General features: G+C 43.1%; 1 long non-coding RNA gene across 2 annotated transcripts in view; it reads left to right on the forward strand.

Annotated features, from left to right (window-relative positions):
• Positions 1-12,221, forward strand: part of LOC104006242 (uncharacterized) — a 143,101-nt gene extending 130,880 nt beyond the window's left edge. For both annotated transcript variants that reach the window (XR_010156356.1, XR_679862.4), the window contains 2 exons: positions 11,073-11,160; positions 11,949-12,221. This is a non-coding gene — a long non-coding RNA (uncharacterized LOC104006242). The remainder of the gene's footprint in view (positions 1-11,072; positions 11,161-11,948) is intronic.
• Positions 12,222-19,275: the final 7,054 nt, after the last annotated feature.

Genomic DNA, 19,275 nt, shown 5'->3' on the forward strand with positions numbered 1-19,275 from the left:
TCATCAGCCCCTGTGGAGGGAGGATAGCGAAGGTCCTGAACACCTGGAGAAAGCCATCCGAGGGATGTTCCTTCTCAATAGTGCTTAATACAGTATTAAGCAAAGATTTCTCTGGATCATGAATAAGTGTGGCTGTCAGTATATCTGCCACTGTTGAGTTAAATAAAAATGGAAACATCAGAAAGAGCATTTAAAAAACCCCAGTAATCATTTTACCCATTACTTTACAAATAGGTTTCACTTACTGATTCCTATGAGAATAAAAATGCCGTAAGGGGAGAAAAAAGCTCTTCTTTTTAAGTCAAGCTGGAGAATGAGTGTGTCAGAACACCCAGGAGAGATATTCAAGCTTCTAGCTCCATCTTAGATTTGCGATCTGATGTCTGATGGGACCTGGGTCTCACTAGCAAGATATGGCAGGTACTTTTCAGCTGTTTTCTGATGGGAAGCCAAGCTGCGGAGTCGGGCGAGGAAGCTATGTGTACCTGCAAGTTCTGGTGGATGAGACCACAGGCGTTTGCACATCCTGCATGTTAAGCTGTTGACCTAGAGACCTGCAAAGTTCCAAGGAGCTCGTTTCTGCTCAGAGAAAACAGCTCTGATTGGCAATAGCAGCTAATGAATTCTTACTTGGAGGCAAACATTGACTTCACCTTTGAACCCCAAAGAATCTTTGGGAAGCTCAGAGCTTTTTAAGGAATTTTACCTTCAAGCTGAGGATTTTAGGCCACATAACGTCAGTGGAATGATGAAAGGTCAGCATCCTAGTATCCTGCAGACAGAGGACTTGAGGAGTGTGGGGTCAGCAACCAGCCCCTCAAATGGGTCAGTGCTCAAGCCAGCTGCTAATCCCATTTAAAGACATTGCTAGCACTGAAGGTTCATGTGACCTCATAGATGCCATTGATGTTAGAATCAGAGGGGCTTGTGACCATTTCCTCTTGTTTTACTGAGGAAGAGGATGAGGATCAGGGAGGTGCCCATGGTCATTGTCTTGTTTACAACACAGCTCAAATATTTCCTGGTCAGAAATATCCAGGACTAGCTTTGGTGATGTGACAGATAAATAGAGCCTAAAATTTTGTAGTGAAAATGACCAGAAGCTCTGAAAACCAGAAGCAGATGCAAATCCACAGGAAGCATGATTAGAATGCCCCTGGCACACCTGCTGTGGAACGCAAGGTGGGAGAGACTCAGGTGGGAGCATTCCTCACCTCCCACTAGGAGCATCTGCCCAAGGACTGATGCACGCCTGGCCAAAATGTCTTGACGTGAACTTCCAAGCATTGAAGGGAAGGCTGATGGCCCTGCAAGAAATGGAATGGAATGCCAGTTGTAGACTGCAGGCTCATCAGTGAGCGCAGAACTGTTGCCACTCAAGCACCACCACCACCATGGCCAGACGTTGAGAAGCAAGAAGACAGAAATAAAGAGGCAGAAAGAAGGACATGAAAACCTACCTGATGGAACAATAGTGAAAAGTCCAGAGAGGCTTGCTCAGAACTCTAGCCTTTGTCACTTTGTAGGTTTATAGTTATTCCTTTTAGAGGGTTTTTATTGTGCATGTGTGTATTACCAATGAATATTGAGCAAGCATTTACTGGGTATCAATTTTGTCTAAGGCACTATGCTGGAGCAGTGAATATGACACAATCCCAGACTGGAGAATCTCTAGACAATGCCATGTGAAAAGTGCCGTAGAAGGAGTCTGAGGTGCCATAGAATGACAGTGGGAAGGGAGTACCAATGTCTAACTGCAAGAATCAAGCACTGGTTTAAAGAGAGTGACATATGTACTCAGTCTTCTACTTCACAGGGTGAAAGAATGGGGCTTTGTGTTCTAAGCCAGGAGTCAATATGCAAACTTTTTCTCTAAAGAGCCAGATAGTAAATATTTCAGGCTTTGCAGGTCATAAAATCTCGTTTCAACTACTAGAGTAGTTGCAAAAGCCACTGTAGACAATACATTAATGAACGGATGTGTCTGGGTTCCAATAAAACTTTATTTACAAAAACAGGCATCAGGTCAGAATAACCTGAAAGTCACAGTTCATCAACTGGTATTCTAACCCCTTGATGAGCCAAATCCCATTGAATGCTCACAACAACCCACTTGGGTAGGTACAGATGAAAGAGAACTTAGGCAACTTGTCCAGAGCAATACAGCAAGTAAAGGGCTGAGGCAGGATTTGAACTCAGGCCATCTGCTTTCAGAGTCAAATCCCCAACCCCTCATGCTTCCCTTATTTTTAAGATAAGCTTATAAATAATCATCACAGTGTCCCCCAACCCCATTTCTTCCTCCCCTCTCTGTCCCTTCTGTCATTTCCTTGCTTCTGTGGTTTTTTTTTTTTTTGCCCTTTATTTTTCGAGAACAAACAAACATATTTTTTGAACTTCTATAATTTGCCCAGCACAGTGCCAGGCACTTTGGAGAAAACATCAACAGAAGATAATACAGAATCCCTGCATTCTGTTGGTTTATCATCCCATCAAAGACCCAAGGCACATAGAAAAGAATAAGAAAGTGTTGGGGGAGGCAGGAAGCCTCCTTCCTGCTCTGGGTAGCTTGTCCTAGGTAGAGGGGGTTCACCTGTGTGACTCAGCTGGCCATTCTCCATCCAGTCGTCCCCAGAAAGGAGGAGTGTGATGTTTTAACTGGAGAGCCATGAAGAGGAACAGGGCACACAGAACCACGCTCCCTTCCTTCCCCTTCCTGTTAGGAGCCAGGCTGCCCACAAGAAGTGCTTGCTTTGCTCTCTCCTCTGTGATCATTGGCAAGGGCGGGGATCTGTGCCCCAGGGAAGAGCTGTCCCCAGTGCTGCCTGTGACAGGGTGACTAGGCTGTGAATTCTGCTAGTCTAATAGCACATTTATCAACAATGAAGATGTTGTTTTGGTCTCCACATGCCCTATTCTTTTGTCTTATTTCTCAATTAGTTTGTGACTTGCTGGCAATGCCTGGCATTATTAACCAGGCCTATTGAATCCCCCAACAGCTGATGCCAGAGAGCATGTGAGAAGTGCCCTCTGCTTCCCCCTTCCTCTGAAAAAAGGACACAGATTGCTGGTCAGAGTTTGGAGGAGGGAGAAGAGGTCTCTGTGGCCTTGGAGGGAGGTTAGGAAGCTTGGATAGCTTCACTGAGGAAACAGACAAGTCTTCAGGGAGAAATATGGTTCAGAAAGGCTAATCTTAGAGCACATGTTTGTTGCTGTTTGGAATCAGGACCTCGAGGTCCCCATACTTCGAAGAATTTTCTCAGGACCTCTTCTCTGGGAAGAAGAAATTCTGGCTCAGAAACTTTGTATGGACACAAAGGATGATTTTAAACGTCCAGAGTGTGCATTGAATGATAGAAACTTAGAATTAGAAGGAACTGTAGAGATAATTGTATCTAATTCTACAGCAGTGAATCCCAAACATGGGCTGCCTCAGAATTACCTGGGGAGTTGAAAAAATATGGATGTTTAATTGCCACCCCTGGAGATTCTGATTCAGTAGTTCTGGGGCAGCCATGGTGATGGTGGTGGTGGTAGTGGTGGTGGAGTGGTATTTTAACAAGCTTCCCAGGTGATTAGGCAGTGAGGTTTGGTACACCTGGCAGGTGATCACCCAACATTCATTTCAACACTCCCAATGATTGGACTCACTGAAGCGGCGTTGTTGTCTGGGATAAATACCTGAGGTTCGTTGTCTCACACCAAGGAAATCAAGTACACGACACACAAGAAGTGGGTTTAGGAGTAGAAGTTTAATAGGCAAAAGAAAGAGAAAGGAGAATAGCTCTCTCTCCTGCGAGAGAGGGATGCCTGAGTGGGACTTCTGGCCCACTGCCAAGTGCACAAGATTTTATAGACTGGCTTGAGGAGGTGGTGTCTGATTTACATAGGGCCCAAAGATTGGTTGGACCAGGTGTTTACATAGCACGCAAGGAAGCTGGCTGCCCCACCCTAATCTTCTGTTATGCAAATGAAGTCCTTGCCTGGCAGGTGCCATGTTGCCTGCTCCTTACTGTACACATGGTTGACAAAGAAAATGGAAGATGTAGCTGCCATTTTTAACATACCTAGTCCCCAGGTAGCCCCTTATTATTGGCACAGCTGCTGGTATTCACCTGTGCAAGCTTCTAGCTTGCCTTTCTATGTCTGCAGCTTGATTTTACAGGCTGTTCTTTGTCACAAAAGAAAATGATTTGGGGGCCGCTTAGCATTAAAAGGAAAACCTTACCTTACCTTTGTTTTGTTTTGTTTTTGGTTTTTTTGTGACAGTCTCACTCTGTTGCCTAGGCTGGAGTGCAATGGCGCCATCTCAGCTCACTGCAATCTCCGCGTTCTGGGTTCAAGAGATTCTCCTGCCTCAGCCTCCCAAGTAGTTGGGATTACAGACGTGCACCACCAAGCCCAGCTAATTTTTGTATTTTTAGTAGAGATGGGGTTTTGCCATGTTGGCCAGGCTGGCCTCGAACTCCTGACCTCAAGTGATCCACCTGCCTCAACCTCCCAAAGTGCTGGGATTACAGGTGTGAGCCACCCACCGCACCTGGCCAATAATACCTTTTTAAAAAGGCTGTTATTAGGAGATTCCACAAAGAGCCTCATAAACTGTTATATATGATACACAAAGAGGCTTCGTGTCATGTTAGTTACACCTGTGATGCCAATGCCCAGTCTGCGTGAGCACATGGTCTCTCTCTCTCCTTAGAATCTTTCTTTTTTCATTCTTTTTTCATTCTCTTTCTCTCTGTCCTTCTTCCTCTCTCCTTCCCTCCTTTCCTTTATTGTATCTCCTCTCTCTGTTGTCTCCGTTTTTTCATTTCCTTTTTCTCTTTCCTTCTTTCTTCCTCACTCTCTTTCTTTCTTCTTTATTCTCTCTCTCCTTCCCTCCCTGCTGTTTCTTGTGTGTGTGCGTGTGTGTGTGTGTGTGTGTGTGTGTGCGTGTGTAGAAAGAAGAACCTGGGAGACAGAGTTTTGTTTTAAAGAGTATTACTCCTAACATGTATATGTACTATGTTTTGGAGAGTCTTGCCTCTACCATGTATAACAGGATGTCAAATGTAGCTTTTATTTTGTTCTTTTTAAGTTTTGAGTTTTGGCCAAGGACTCAAAGTCTGAGAACAGGAGATGTCCAATCACCCATAGAAGAAATGTCAAGGGATTGTGAAGCCGATTTTGCAACCCTGAGCTTATGGCCCACCTTGGGGTATATAAGAAATCCTTAAAGATACAAAAATCAGAAGGAGAGGATTTCTTTTGAACGAGTTGTTAGGGTGCTGGGAGCTTCCTTCACCTAAAGCCGAGTGAAGATGGCTTCAGGTACCTCTCAGGGGGCTGACATGAGTCCCTGAACATTTGGAGTCTCCAGGCAGGTTCTGGCTCCTCATGCATGTCTGAAAATCAAAAGCTAGAGACTGGCTGGGCAGTTGGCCAGTGGCAGAGTGGAAAGAAGGCTGCTTGGCGAAGAGCTCACCACTCAGAGTCGTGCTTCCTGAGCACCAGTGTTGACCACACCGAAGATATCTGACTGCCAGTCATCTTGAGGGACTCTGGCCAAGGTGACCCCTGGATGGCAGTGTGCCGCAGCAGAAGTGTGGGGGACGGAGTCGGGGACTGCCTGGTGCTGAGGATGTCATAAGAGGCAACATTGCTCAAATTAAGGGGAATAGAATCTCCTTGCTGTTGGCTCCAGAATCCATGCTCTGCCACTTTCTTTTATTGCTTTTTTGTTTTGTTTTGTTTGAGATAGGGTCTCACTCTGCCGCCCAGTCTGGAGTGCAATGGCGCCATCTAGGCTCCCTGCAACCTCTGCCTCCCAGGTTCAAATGATTCTCATGCCTCAGCCTCCAGAGTAGTGGATTTGCTGCCAGTGCTGGGATTACAGGCATAAGCCATTGCGCCCGGCCATGCTCTGCCACTTTCTAACTGGGGAAGTTACATACTACCCTGTGCTTTAAAACCCCCACCTGTACTATACAAGTCTGTCCAGGGAGCATCAGCACTAGATTACACCCATACAGGTCTTTCCAATTTTCCCCTCTAATCCTTTCTGCCCTGGGCTTACGCCTGAGGGCCTTGAACTAGACCCTGTGAGTTGGAGGGGAAGTTAGGGAGAAAGGGGGTTTCCTCCTCACTGCGATGTTCCAGGCTCCTCCTTCTTCCCCCAGCCCTGCTCCAACAAGTTTCCCAAACTACAGCAGGCCCAAGCTGGGGGGAAGGAGGGAACATTAAATAAATACAATAGAAATCAAAAGTTGAAATACAGGCAAGAGATCGCATTGGTCTGGCCTAGAGTTGGTATCTGGGTGTGACTGGAGGAGTTGTAAGATCTGCCTGGATGTTTTCAGAGTGGAGAGGACCAGGGCCACAGGGAGCTCAGGTCAGCAGGTTGCTTCCTGCTTGCAACCAATATATCCAATAAGCTCATTCAATAAATGCAAGTGTAGAGACTGTTTTGAAACTGGCTTTTCCGGCAATTACTTTTAATTCTGCCCATAGGCCTTTGGAACAGAGAAATGTCTTTCAAATCTTTCACTTCATGGATTGGGTAAGCAGTTGTATTATTTCTGGGGGTAGTCACTTCCCCTCCATGACATGCAAATATTGCTAGAAATATTAGAGTTCCCGATTTCTCTAGGAAAAACCTGGGCATTTTCTGGAATGGGGAAAGATGAGACATGCTGGCCTCAATGCAAATTGTCTATGAGGTGGACTTTCAGAACCGTTTTGGTAGCTCTGATTTTTGACAAAATCCATTGCTAGGTTATTCTGCAAGTTATGGGAATGTTTCTGGGTTTTTCTAAGTGTTTGGGCAACTCCTTATTCTTGGGCAATTTTCTAATTTTATTTATCATTATTTTGTTGTTGTCATTCCTATTTTTCTAGGAGATCTTCCTGTGGCTTGAAACTTCTAGCTAATATTTAAAGTTGCCCCTGAATCACATGCCTTCCTTTCCTAACTGTTCAGGTATCTTTCATTTTGGCAAATGATGGTTACCAGCTGTGATTAAAATATGGAGCCAATGCTTTAGGATTGACACAGAGGATAGTCTTCCTGCAGGACAGATGGCACCTCCGGCATTACTCAGACCGGCCATCTAAGCCCATGTTGCTTTGGATGTGTGCCTGAGGTCAAGGGTCCAACCAACTCATGAGTAGGCCCCAGGCCAGTTTACCAGATGGATGAGGATGAAAACAGCCGACAGACCATGCAGGGCCTGGAGAGAGTCTATGCACAGGGAGGGGTTGCAGCATTTTACTGTCTCCCTAAAGAGGTCTTCATACTTAATGCAAAAATTATGGTTTACCGCGAGAGTCAGGCATTTAAAGAGAAATTTCTGCCCATTCTGTCAAATGCCCTCAGACATGGAATCAAGTGAGAGAACTCTGAATCTTAGCCTTTATCTGAATTGACCAAAAACGGCTCTCTAGGGACAGAAAACTGGAAGTTTGAATAGTCTGCTAACTACCTCTGTCATGGCAAATCCTGAGGGTAGAATGAGCACACAGACTGCATGGACCTGGGCCATTGGGACACTGGAGTGATGGCCCCAGATGGCTCTGTGGACAGATTGGGGACTATGGGGACGGCATCCCAGGGCAGAAGAAATGGGTCTTCAAGACTATGTTTCTTCCTGTTTTAGTGCATTTTTCACCTCTCTCTTCTGCAAAGAGTTTGTGCCATAAATACCCTGTCTTTTGTACAACTGACATTGGAGTTGTCTCTCTGTGTGGCAATTGGCTGGCCCTGGGTCCTGCCAATAAAGTAATCATGGGGGCCCTTGCAGGGAGGCAGGGCTGGGATAATAAGAACATCATGTGCTGATCTGTGGATCTAAATTTATTTTTGTTGAACAGGCAACATGCTTACCTGGCCAGGAAAGTTGGAAATGCAAGTCTAACGATATCTGCATTCCAAACACCTAAATGAATTTCTGGGAAAAATTGCAGGCAGCCTTCAGGGTTTTGTAGATGGAGAAGGGAAAGGGACCCTGTGCAGACAAGAGAGCTAGGGCAGGACCCTACTGATGGCAAAGGAAATGTACCGTGAAAGGCACTTATTCTTCCCTATTCCAGGTGACAGGAAAAGAAGACAAGAAGGAGAGCTGAGGAAACTGATATCTATGCTTTTCAGACCTAGTTCTGCCTTGGGCTGTATATCTGAGTTTGAAAGACACGATTTCCTCCACCCAGAGAAGGTGTCTTACAACAATGTGAACCATGCAATAGGATAATCAAAGAACCATTTGATAGAAAAGTCGGGAAGCTGGTGAGCCCCAGCGTCACAAGTGTTCCCTAGCTGGGCGTCACCTTTATAAAAGTATGGATGTGTGGAAAGGTACTTATGCCACATTCAATGCTGCACTCATAGCCCTGATTATTTAGATCCTATGCAGAACTTATCGAACAAACCTCATATTTGCTAGAGATTATCCTCAGCACTTTACCATTGTCAACTCATTTAGTTCTCATAGCAACCCTATGACATGGGTACTATGATCATTCGTGTTTTAAAAATGAGAGATGAAGTAACTTCCACAAGGTCCTGTTATCCCAGAGTACATAGCTAGTGTGATGCAGACTGGGATTTTAACCTGGCTCCATACTCCAAACTCTCAATAATGAGGTTTTGTTTTATACCCCATGACTATAGCTAATTAGCAATGCACATGTCTTTAGGCCTTTCTCTTCTATTAGATGAAGAGCTGCTATGGACAAGAATCATGTCTGGTTTAACCATTGTTCCTCCCAGCAAGTAATGCCTGGTACCCAGTTGGCAGTCAATGAATGCGTTTGCAAACCACAACCCTAGGCACCACTGGCCATGCCATTATCTCCTTCAGGGCACGGGCTGTAGAATGAACAGCTTCCGTTCTTATTTTGCATCCCGGCTACTACGCAGATGGTTTGCCGCAGTGCTCGGGCTATATACCCTTGACTTCTCCTGACTGTTTATTATTGTAGGAATCAGCTCTGGGCAAACAGCCGGCTTCCAACTAGGTGACCCACCTCTCGGGTCTGTCTGTTCTCACCACAGATAGCCACCCATGGCAAGCCCCAGCGATTCCAAAAGCACCTCCTCCCTCAGGATTTCTCTCCCCTGCCCCTGGGAAGTTGCCTAGCAACCTCCTTTTTCCCCCCTCCCCATGCGCAGCTCCACTCTCATTTTCCTCACCCCGTCACCACTCCTCAAGCTCTCTTCAGTGTCATTAACCCCTGCATCTCTCTGCTTCATCATCCCGTTATCAAACTTTGCAGGGACTCCATTTTCACAACAAGCTCAGCCTGACCCAGAACGCATCCCGTCATTTTCTTGTCTTTTACAGTTTTGTACGATTCTTCATAGCATACTTTTAATATTAACCTCAATATCAGACTGCCAAAGAAAGAGGCAAAGGCAACATGTAAACAAAAACATAGAGAAAATAACCCAAACACAAAAAAAATCATGATTGGAATTTCCTAAGGGGTTTATTCAAGCTTCAGATAACTTTTTCCCCTTTAAAAGAGTATTATGTCATCCTGTCACATGTACCATATGATATGACATAAAGGTGAGATGGCATATGATATGATTAATTAACATAATATAATACAGTATGATATAATATAGAATAGTATAGTATAAAAAAGTACATGGAACATTTTTACTTATGCTGGCACCATAATATATGTTTTCCCTGTTGCCCTGCTTCAGAGCCTGGAAGAAAGGAAAGCTCCTAATTTTCTTTCTGTCTTGAAGGCCATCCACCCACAGGTAGCATGGTGTTGCTGGCACATTTGCCACGGTTTTGCCTGCTGTTGGCCAAGGGCATAGTCATTCCAGGCAGTCAACAGGTGATGCATTGCCAACTCCACCTCCTCTACAGAGAAACACAGGTTATCTGAAAAATAGAGAGAGTCACCCCTTTTCTATACTGGGCCAGGACATCTACTTGACATCAGCCCTGAGCTTTCACTAGCAAGTGTGCATCTCTCATTTCTGGCTTTAGGCTATATTTCATCTACTAAACAGAGAAAAATGCAGGGTACCACCATGACCATGCTGTCAGGAGGAGTGAGCATGCAGGGCCCAGGGCTTTGTTTCACCAAGAACACAACTCTCTGCCTTCTATGGCTCTTAACTGGCAGCCTCCAGAGTGCCAAGTTGTGTAGACTAGGACTCAAAGGAACAACAATACTATAAGGGTCCCCAGTGCTGCCTGCTATCTAGAATGATCCTCAAACTTAGGAGTCCCTCTGAGTTTTCCAACCCCATTGGGCCTTAGGCTGGACCTTGTAATCTGAGCAGAGCAGACTGGGAGGGAGGCATGGATACCTTTGAGATAGTACAACTAGGTGTGCCTTTGACATTTGTGGACGTAAGCATACGAACGGGATTTCAGACCCATTCAAGATCATAATGTACAGTTGTTTAGGTTGCACACTGCACAGCCTCTACAATCAAATTGGGGTAGCTCTGGACCTTTAAAAGCTCACTGCTGTTCCATCATAGGGAGTGTCTTTTACTCCTCCATTTCATACTATCATTTTTTCTTTCAGATCTGCTCTACCTGAACAATTAGCCATTTTTATAACTACATGTGCATCATATTTGAATGTAAAATCAACTCAGAAACTTTCCAATCTGTATCTCTTATTTTTACTGAGGACTAGTAGAGAAGAGGTAATGCAGAATGCACTCAGACCTGAGCCCAGCCTCACCTTTCCCTGGCTAAATCTAGACTTCCCAGTTCTCTTTCTCTCTGAGTGCACAGTCCCATGTCTAAATCCAGATCAGACAGCAGAAATATAGGAGCGGGCAGCTGGGAGAACCTGAATCCCAGGTCCAAAGAGACCGCCACAATTTACTAGTAAGAGTCTTTATCCAAATTCCCCCTCCTCATGGTAGTTCGTTTCAATGGACTTGTTATTCTTTATCTCTCAGGTTCAGAAGACTGTATTCTGTTAAAATTGCTGCCATAATCCATGCCAGGAGAGTTGGAGGGCATGGATGTGGCAAGTAGTGATTTTTGCATACAAATTTTATATCACATGTTATAGAATTAATTATTCACTACAGTTGTTCATTCCTTCAGGATTTCTTTCCAGGTGTAATTGTCGAGTTTTGGGAGAAACTTTGCTAAATGCCATAAGAGAAGAAATGCCTTGTCACCCTTGGGGAAGGTGGGTTTAATATTAGTTTTATATTATTTTATTATTATGTTAATAGTAATAACTACTACTTACTGGTGCCTGCCAAATGAAAGAGGCTTAGATAAATGGTTTATACTAATTTTCTTACTTAATTTTCACCACAACCCTATGAAGTAGGTACTACCTTTCCCATTACGCAGATGAGAAAACCAAGGTTCACGGAGGCTAAGTAACCTCTGGTGGCTGGTACTCATCCAGATGTCAGAACCTAAATGCCTCTTTCCAGATGACTTAAAGTTAACTTTAATAATTCATTCTGCTCTGAAGCAATTATGTTCCTAAAGCAGAAAAATCCACATCCAATTTTATTTTCTAGATTATGAACCTAGAAACACTGCTAATTATGAATATGGGCAGCAGCAGCTGGGAATTATACCTCCCTAAACATTTCAAGTTCTCTGGTTAATATATTGGATTTTTTTCCCTATAATATTATTCTTATTTTACTTTTTAAGTTGACAAATAATAATTGTACATATTCATGGGGTACATAGTGATATTTTAATACATGTAATATATTGATCGAGGTAATTGTTATATCTATCATCTCAAACATTTATCATTTCTTTGTGTTGGGAACATTCAACATCCATCTTGCCATTTGAAACAAGATATTATTGTTAACTAATAGTTTTTAACACTATCTCATCTCCTTTCTTCTCAGGCTCCACTTAATAAACTGCCTTGGTGAACAAACACATGTTTGGTTCATTTAAAGATACACCAATGAACCCATTTTCCCTCATTTCTCTTTGCAGTTTGCAGAATAAAGAAGGGACAATGCAGTCACCAGGTCAGCATTAAGGGAAGGCTTGGCTGCATCATCTGCCACTCTGCTGCTGCTGACTCTGCCAGTGGGGACAGCACATGCTTCCTTCTACGCTTGCCTGAGGTTCGTAACTTCAGAGCCCCACAGCATTTCTGGAAGGAGTAAAATGAACTACATGGTCCGGGAAGCTACTCCTAAGTAGAGTTCACAATCAAAGGAATAGAAGCTGGGGAAAACAATAAAGCAGTCTTCTTCTTCTCGAGTCATCTGTGACAGGTTTTTTTATTTTTAATTTTTATTAGAATAGGGAGACATAGAACCACCAAACTCCTATAGAAAATGAGTCTTCTGAGCACCAGTAGCCTCATTATAGACCAACTGTATTAAAACCTGCATCAGAACCTAGATGACCATTTGCTGTTCTCCCCCCCAGGACAAATCCACACAGTTGTATGGGTTGAACACTGAACAACTTAAGAAGCACTACCATGTACATTATAGATATAGATATAGATAAAGATACAGATATAGATTATGGATATAGAAAACTCGTGTATTTGTTCCAACAAATTCCTGGCAGATATCATCAAAGTGTCTTGATGTAGGGGTGCCTTGTTCTAATTCATACGAAGGTGCCATATGGGCTTGCAGTGACTGTGTTACTCCTTCTGGTGAAGAAGGCAGATGGCTCAGTGGCAGAGAAACCTTGAAGTGGGGGACAGCAGTAGACAGGAAGTCTGTATAGGCAGATGAAAGAGCACCTGGGTCTGAGGCCTGCTTCACCACCTCCTGATACTGCATAAATTCCTCAACTTCTGAGCCTTGGTTCTTATGTACATCATGGTAGTAATACCAATATCACAGGGTTTTTGCTGTTTGGATGAAAAATGTGTGTGTGTGTGTGTTTGAGTATGTGTGTGTGTGTGTGTGTGTGTGTGTGTGTATGTAGCCTGGCTATTTTATGCATTTGATAAATGATAGTTATTATTATTATAAACCAGAAGAGTCCAAGTTGAAACCAGGGTGCTTGGTAACCTGCCACAGCAGTTCTTAGCCCCCAGATAGGAAAATGACTTACAGGTGATGAAATTGGTCAAGAAATCTAATGTAACATCAAGGTGATCTATGATCAATACCCAGAACATTCAATGCTGACATTAAAGGTTTTAATGGAGCATTTATTGTTTGCTATAATGAAATTATATTGAGTTGCTAGAAGAAAGTGAATAGAATACAGCAGGATGCTCAGACAAATATCTACTGATTCATTCTTTGACTAGTTGCTTACTTTGTGATGAGCACTGGGTTAGGAGGTAGAGAAGTACAATTGAACATGTTAGTGCAGGTTAGGCTGAGGCCACAAATAGACCATACAGGCAATGCCTCAATACCATAGAAGACTGTATTTCTCATGTAGCTATTCTGAGAGGGGGCTCAGGTTGGACGATCAACTTTTCTCCCAGGTTCCTTCTGTCTGTGGCTTCTTCATCCCCAAAGACCTCACCAATATCTGCAGCTAGCCAAAGCAAGTGGAAAGAACATGAAAGAGCAAGTGGGGAGTATTTTTATGAGCCAGAACAGGAAGCGGCCCACATGACCTCATCTCCATTGCAGAGAACCTAGCCATGTGGCCAAACCTCACTGCAAGAAAGGCTGCAAAATATACTTTAGCTTTGTGCCCAAGGAAGGAGAGAACAAACATTGTTGGGTGGCTAGTGATGACCTCAATGGAAGGACAATTCCGGGTGATGGGACCACATCATAAGATGACTGAGAATTGCTGGACATGGAAAAAGATCCTCTGAACACACTATGATTGGAAATTGGGAAAGAGGGGAAGCTGGTGCTATATTCTGAATAAAGTCACTGGGAAGACTATTGATATGGTGTGGCTGTGTCCCCACCCAAATCTCATCTTGAATTTTAGCTTCCATAATTCCCATGTGTCATGGGAGGGACCTGGTGGGAGGTAATTGAATCATGGGGGTGGGTCTTTCCCATACTGTTCTCATGATAGTGAGTAAGTCTCACAAGATCTGATGGTTTTACAAAGGGGAGTTCCCCTACACACGCTGTCTTGCCTGCCACCATGTAAGATGTGACTTTGCTCCTCATTCACCTTCTGTCATGAATTTGAGGCCTCCCCAGCCACGTAGAACTGTGAGTCAATTAAACTTCTTTTCTTTATAAATTATCCGGTCTCAGGTATGTCTTCATTAGCAGCATGAGAACAGACTAGTACAACTATGAAATGAAGAAGCAAAGGATGGTGGCTCCTCAAAGGGAATTGGCAGCCACAAGCCGACTGCCCTGTCTGTGTACTGGGTGAAAAAATGCTGTTGGCCACCCAGGGAGAGTGCCACCATCAGCGGTGCTGTTTTCTGGCACTCAGGATACCTTCCTGAGCCACCTCAGACTGGTCCAAACTAAAGTCAAGTCACCTGACCCAGGTCCTGCTGAATATGCTTCAACTGTGTTCTCTACTGGGGGTACTGGGGACTCACTGATGTTGACAAGGAGCTCTACAGGGGAAATGGATGTGATAAAGGATAGGTATATAGGTGCTGAAGGCCTCTTGATGACACATCTCTTAAACACCCATGGAAAACTGCTGGATCATCTAGACCTGCATTCTGATCCTTACAATTTATTATCTGCAGATCTGTGAAGGACAGGATTCTAAGATGGATCCCAAGATTTCTGCTCCCTGGTGTATACACCCTATATAGTCTCCTCCCCTTGAGAGTGTGTGGGGCCCATTAATATGATAGGATAGTGGCTCCCTTGATTAGTTTTTGTTAAATGGCAAAGGTGCTGGGATAGTCACTCCCACTACCTTACATTAAGTAAGACTCCATCATAGCTGACTGGAGAGTCTCCTGCCAGGTTTGAAGAAATAATCTACTGTGTTGTGAGAAGGTCGTGTGACTAGGACTCAAGGACAGTCTCTGGGAGCTGAGATGATCCTAGTGGATAGCCAGCAAGAAAACTTGCAACTCAAGCTCTAAGACAAAACAGCAACTGCAAGGAACTGAATTCCTCCAGCAAGCAACTGAGCTTAGAAGAGAAATCAAAGCCTTACATGAAGTTGCAGCCCCTGCCTTGATTTTAGAGAAGAGAATCCAGTTAATTCATGCCTGAATTCCTGACTGATGGACACTTTGATATAATAAATTAGTGTTCTTTTAAGTTGCTAAGTGTCTTAGTCTGTTTCCTGTTGCTGTAACTAAATACCCAAGACTAGATAATTTATTTTTGAAAAGAGGTTTATTTAGCAGTTTTGGAGGCAAGGAAGTTCAAGATCAGGCAGCTGAATCTGGCAAGGGCAACATGCTGTGTCATAACATGGTAAATGGCATCACATGAGGTGGGAGCGGCACACTGAGAGCCAACCTGGCTTTTATAACAGAACCATTCTCATGGTAACCCATTAATCCATTAACTCATTAATCCACCCATGAAGGCAAAGCGGCATAACCCAAACACCTCTTAAAGGCCCTACCTTTTACATTAGGGATTATATTTCAATGGAGGTTTTAGTGGGAACAAACATTCAAACCGTAGGGCTAACTTTGAGGTAATTTTTTACACAGCCATAGCAAACGAATAGGGGCTGCTTGGGTAAGCTACTTAACTTTTCTAGACTCCCATCTTTTATTTTTTATTAATCTTTAAAAATGGGCATTCCTTCTACATTTTTTGTTAATTTCTAAAAATGGGCATTCCTTATAGAGGTATTGAGATAATGCACCTAAAAGTATTTTATAAATTATCAAGTTGTTAACACTGATAAAAAGGGTTTATTAATAATAGGCAGTAACATGATAAATTAACATTGACAGGAAAACAAGGAAGTAAGCATTGTTTTTAAAAAGTGTATCTAATTAGTGTTTATTTTTAGAAATTGTTCTGATCTTCCCTGCTATTTAATGTTCTATTTTTTTTCCTCCTTAGCAGAGTTAGCCAGGCCCTCTGTCTTGCATGAGATTGAGTGTGATTCTGGGGATGCAAATCAGGATGTCTCTGGGAAGAATTGCATTGTGTAGGTTATTTCTATTTAAGAAGTAGCTGCAAGAAGATTCCAAACACATTTTGCCTCAAGTCACCTCAAGTTTCTAATCTTCCTGCTGGAGCTGCATTTGCAGTGAAAATAAGAACTGGCCTAATGATGTGAAGACAAAACCAACAGAAATACTGATGTCATTGGGACATATTAGCAGAATGGCCTTTTAATTTGTAAAATTCTCCAAAGCTATGTCTATTTGACTGGATGTAAATATAGACATGAAGTAGTTTGGAGAATTTGTTGAGGGAAGGATATGAAGAAAATATTCTCATTGGGCAGTCAATGGTGTTTTTAAAAAATATCAAAAAAATTAAAATCCCCATCATTGCTGTTGAAGAATTTGCCATCTTTATTAAGAATTAAAAATGCTCAAAAACTTTGGAAAATATTTACAAAAATACTGACCAAGGATTGGGAAGTGTATGCAAGCTAAATCCACATGCCCTGAGATTTTTTTGGCATTCAAATCACTTTTTTTTTTTTTGAGACAGAGTTTTGCTCTTTTTGCCCAGGCTGGAGAGCAGTTGCACTATCTTGGCTCACTGCAACCTCTGCCTCCCGGGTTCAAGCAATTCTCCTGCCTCAGCCTCCTGAGTAGCTGGGATGACAGGCGCACGTCACTACACCCAGCTAATTTTGTATTTTTAGTAGAAAAGAGGTTTCACCATGTTGGCCAGGCTGGTGAACATGCCTGGTGAACATGTTGGTCAGGTCTCAAACTCCTGACCTCAGGTGATCCACCCACCTCGGCCTCCCGAAGTGCTGGGAGCCACTGTGCCTGGCCTCAAATCACTTTGGCACATACTACACACCTAATAGAATGACTGAACTTTAAAAGACTGACCATACCAAGTCTTGGGGAGGATGTGCAGGAACTGCAACACTCACACACTGCCAGTAGGAATGTAAAATAAGACAACCATTTTGGAAAAACAGTTTAGCGGTTTCTTAAAAAACTAAACACATGCCTATTATATGATCTAGCCGTTCTACTCCTAAGTATTTACCCAAGGGAAATGAATAGATATGTTCACACAAAAATTTGTACACCAATGTTCAAAGCAGCTTTATTTGTAATAGCCAAAAGCTAAAAGCAACCCAAATGTCCCTCAACAGGTGAATAGATAAACAAACTATAGTATACCCATACACTGGAATACTATTCAGGGATAAAATGGAATGAACAATTGCTACACATGACAACGTGCATGAATCTCAAAATAATTATGTTGAGTGGAAAAAGCCAGTCAAAAAAAAAGAGTATCTACAATGTAATTTTATTTCTATAAAATTCTAGAAAATGCAAAGTAATCTATGGTAACAGAAAGTAGCTTGATCGTTGCCTAGGGATCAGGGAGTGAACATAGGGGTAGGAGGAACAGGTTACAAAGGGACAAAAGGAAATGTCTGGCATGATGGATGTGTTCATTGTATTGACTGTGGTGATGATTACACAGGAGTATCTACATGTCAAAACATCAAGGCATACTTTAAATATGTGCCGTTTATTTAATGTCAATTATACCCAATAAATATGTTAAGAAAAAATTATTTTCACACACATAATTGAAGTTTTATTCTCATAATAAAATTCTGAAGTGGTTAGGAAAGATATGATTTTCATCTTTCAGATAGGAGAACTATGGTTGCAATGGAAAAAATAACATAATTGCACAGGATTTAAGTTAGGACTAGAACCTTGTCTATTCCAGGAATATGTTTGCTATCTGGAGCTGCCTCTGTGGTCTCTAACAGTTAAAAAGGATCTGGATCACCTCTACTTGAGTCCATGTCTCTTGGGGTATTGGTTTATCCATGGCAGCAGTTCTCAAAGTGTGATCTGTAAACCTCCTGGGGATTCCCAAGACCTTTCAGAGAGTCTGTTGAGGTCAAAACTATTTTCATAATAATACTAAGACGATATTTGCCTTATTCATGTGTTGACACTTGCCCCAGTGGTGCAAATGCAATAGTAGGTAAGCCTACTGGCTCCTTAGCACCAATCAGGGTAGTGGCACCAAACCATATGAAATGGTATGGCTGTATTCCCACCCAAATCTCTTTTTGAGTTGTAGTTCCCATAATCCCTATGTGTTGTGGGAGGGACCCAGTGGGAGGTAATTGAATCACAGGGGCAGTTACCCCCATTGCTGTTCTTGTGATAGTGAGTGAGTTCTCATGAGATCTGATGGTTTTATGTGGGGCTTTTCCCCCTTTGCGCAGCACATCTCTCTCCTGCCACCATATGAATAAGGACATGTTTGCTTCCCCTTCCACCATGATTGTAAATTTCCTGAGGCCTCCCCGGCCATGCAGAGCTGTGTGTCAATTAGACTTCTTTCCTCTATAAATTACCCAGTCTCGGGTATTTCTTCACAGCAGCATGAACATGAACTAATACAATAAATTTATATGTTGGAGAGTGGGGTGCTGCTGTAAAGATACCTAAAAACGTGGAAGCAACTTGGGAAGTGGGTAACATGCAGAAGCTGGAACAGTTTGGAGGGCTCATAAGAACACAGGAAGATGTGGGAAAGTTTGGAACTTCCTAGAGACTTGTTGAATGGCTTTGACCAAAATGCTGATAGTGATATGGACAATGAAGTTCAGGCTGAGGTGGTCTCAGATGGAGATATCGAAGTTTTTGGGAACTAAAAGAGAGTAAAGGTCTCTCTTGCTATGCAAAGCGACTGGCAGCATTTTGCCCCTGCCCTAGAGATTTGTGGAATTTTGAACTTGAGAGAGATGAATTAGGTTATCTGGAGAAAGAAATTTCTAAGTGGCAAAGCATTCAAGAGGAAGCAGAGCATAAAAGTTTAAAACTTTGCAGCCTGATGATGTGATAGAAAAGAAAACCCCATTTTCTGGGGAGAAATTCAAGCCAGCTGCAGAAATTTGCATGAGTAATGAACTGAATATTAATCACCAAGACAGTGTGAAAATGTCTCCAGGACATGTCAGAGATCTTCATGGCAGCCTCTCCTATCACAGGCCTGGAGGCCTAGGAGGAAAAAATGGTTTTGTGGGTCAGGCCCAGGGCCCCCCTGCTGTGTACAGCCTAGGGACTTGGTGCCCTGCATCCCAGGCACTCCAGCCATGGCTAAAAGGGGCTAAGATACAGTGTGGGCCGTGGCTTCAGAGGGTGCAAGACTCAAGCCTTGGCAGCTTCCACATGGTGTTGAGCATGTGGGTGCACAGAAGTCAAGAAATGAGGCTTCAGAACCTCCACCTAGATTTCAGAGGATATATG

Source organism: Pan troglodytes, chromosome 3 (assembly GCF_028858775.2).
Source record: "Pan troglodytes isolate AG18354 chromosome 3, NHGRI_mPanTro3-v2.0_pri, whole genome shotgun sequence".
Lineage (NCBI taxonomy): Eukaryota > Metazoa > Chordata > Mammalia > Primates > Hominidae > Pan > Pan troglodytes.